Genomic DNA, 2,851 nt, shown 5'->3' on the forward strand with positions numbered 1-2,851 from the left:
CACAGGCACACTTTATTTTATTTATTTATTATTTATAATAAACCATAAACAACAGTAACTTTATTCCCACCCACAAAAAAGAGAAAAATAAATTAAATCTGTTCAAACACAATGACAGCCTGATATCAAACAGAAATATCTCATTAAAAAGCTGTCATCTCCATCACGATGAAGTGCTTCACTTTGTGTTGTGTCAAGCAGCTTTTCATACTTTGGCCACAGGATGGCGCCAAAGAGAAATGTGTTGGAAAGCTTCGAGTAATGAACCCTTTTTCAAAGCAAGCTTCAGTGCTTCAGAAAAGCTTCATTTGCCCATCACCAGTTTAGCTTGATACAATAACAGGAACAACACAACAGATAATAAAGATCTGACAAAGACTGAAGACTGAGAACATAATATAAAGGAGAAACTAATGAGTACCAACATAAACACCTGGGGGAGAAACATGAGGATCAGGTGTGAGTGGGCGGGGCTGGAGCACAGGCAGACAGGAGGAAGAAAACACATGACAAGACAGAAAACTAAAAATTTAACATTAACACAGACACAAATCATAACAAAGGGGGGCACACCAAAACAAGAAGCCAGAACACAATTTTAGGAGATTTGTTAGGTCTGTGTTAGATTGTTTTTTAAGTTGATAATTACAGAGAAAAGCATGGCCAAGTGTGGGGATGAGTGAGGAGGTGTGGTCAGAGGAGAAATTGTGACAGCTAGCTTAATTTAACAAGCTAACATTTCTGAAAACRTTTTTCAATCTTCTTAAAGAATGAATGTATTTTGTAAAAAGTAAAGTTTCATGATACACATGCAATCTCACGTTTAGCTGTTTCAAATGAACACATAAAGTTCAGGCAAAAAACTATAAAATGTGACTTTGGTCCAAACATGACTAGGTATTTTAAAAAAAAATTGCCTGAGTGAAGGTCCCCATTTGCCATGTGTTCCATGTTTACAAAGTGGCTGCTTGTTTTTGTATTTTTCGGTGAAGAAATATTGTTAAACTGTGTCCTGTAATTTCTTGTGTAAAGATGGAAATGGGTATTTATGTTTTTGTTTCATCCTGCAATGATCATGTTTCCATTTTGACTTGTTACAGTAAAGCCTGTCCTAAATGCAGCAAATGCTATTTGTGAGGATCTGAATTTTGTTTTGTTAGTTTTTTAGTTCCTTGGTTTATTTTTCTAGATTTTTTATTTAATTATTATTATTTTTTTATTTTACTGTGACCTGTGCTTTGTGATTCCTGTGTGATTCTCCTGTCTTAAGTTTTATCATTGAGTTCCTCGTGCCTCTCTGCTTCTAGCTTCAAACCTTCATYAAAATGAAACCCCTTTGATTGAGTCCTCAAGTTCTCCCAAGATTCACCTTTTTTCATGTCTGAAGAGCCATCCTTTTATCCTGGCTTTTGTGAAGTATTGTATTTTATCTGAATGAGTCATGGCTTAATTTCTTACTTTTTTAATAGAGTTGTTATTTTTTGTCTTACATGTTATTTAATGTGAAGCACTTTGTGATTTTTTTTATCATGAAAAGCAATAAATAACCGTGATGTGTGGATCAATGCTGAAATATCAATACTGCAGATACCAGAACTTTATGGACTACATCGGTTCTAAAACCAAAATTGTGGTACTTCAGTCATTTCAAGTAATGTATATCATAGACAGTGGAAAATAACTGAACTATATTCAAATCTTGGGGTTAAAGGGAACTACTTTTTCTTCCACTTGGATGATGCATTAGTGCTGTGGCACGTGCTCAGTCAGTCTGTAGACGTAACATGTGTGACAGGTCATTTTAACATAAAATCAGCTTTGTCTGACTGTCTGTGATTACATTCTAGAGGAGGGGTTCGCAATTTTTCCATGCTTTGGCCCCCCAAACAGCATTAGCTTCTGGCCGGGGGCCCTCGTACAAACCTACAAACAATGCTGTAAAATATGTGAAGAAACATGATTCTGTCTTGTAWTCTTTATGAAGCAGTTATTTGAAAAGGATTATAAATAAATGACGTTTTTTGTATTTACTAGGCACATTATGTGTTAGCACAAAGTATCAGTATGGGATCAGTATCACTGATACCAGCCTGAGATTACTCAGTATCAGTATCGGAAAGAAATTAGGCTTAAAATACCAAAAAAAAAAAATAATAATAAAATATGAACTCATAATAACACAAATCTCCCAGTGAATGAATAAATTATTCCATCTCATAGCTTTAAAATACACGTTGATTACTCATKATATAAATCTGCAGTTTAGGTGTATTGCTTTTGCACCCACTGATTTACTCAAAAAGCCATTTATAAAGAAACAACTGTTAATTAAGTGCATAGCTCCTTGAGCAAATTAATAGCCATTGTTCAGTTAGAGGAGACAAATGTTTGTTGTGCTGCCTCAGAATTTTATTTTAACACATTTTCATGCTAACTTTTTTTTATAATAGGGATGAGCTTTTCAGCTCATAATGTTAGCTCACTGGTTAACCAGAATTTAAGATTTTATTTAATCAACAGCTCTGTGTCTTCTGAGGCTGGAAACTCTAGTTTTTAGAGCTCACACATAGTTGACCATTTGTATATGCTGTCAGGCCACTAAATCTGTTTGTCAAGCAATGTAAATGGAGGTTATGTGCACACAAATCTAGTATTTTTCTAAAGTTTTCCTGGCATTTTTGCCTATTATCCATTTGCAAAGCCAAGGGAGGGAATGACAGTTGTAATGAGATCACCTGCCTGGGCTGTCAGAAAAATTGTCAGCACACTGTACTATTTAGCAGGTGAAAGGATGTTGTGCTAGAGAGCGAATGTTATGTGAGTGTCAAGACAAGCGATCTGAAAAAAAAAA

This window comes from Austrofundulus limnaeus, unplaced genomic scaffold, assembly GCF_001266775.1.
Source record: "Austrofundulus limnaeus strain Quisiro unplaced genomic scaffold, Austrofundulus_limnaeus-1.0 Scaffold71, whole genome shotgun sequence".
NCBI lineage: Eukaryota > Metazoa > Chordata > Actinopteri > Cyprinodontiformes > Rivulidae > Austrofundulus > Austrofundulus limnaeus.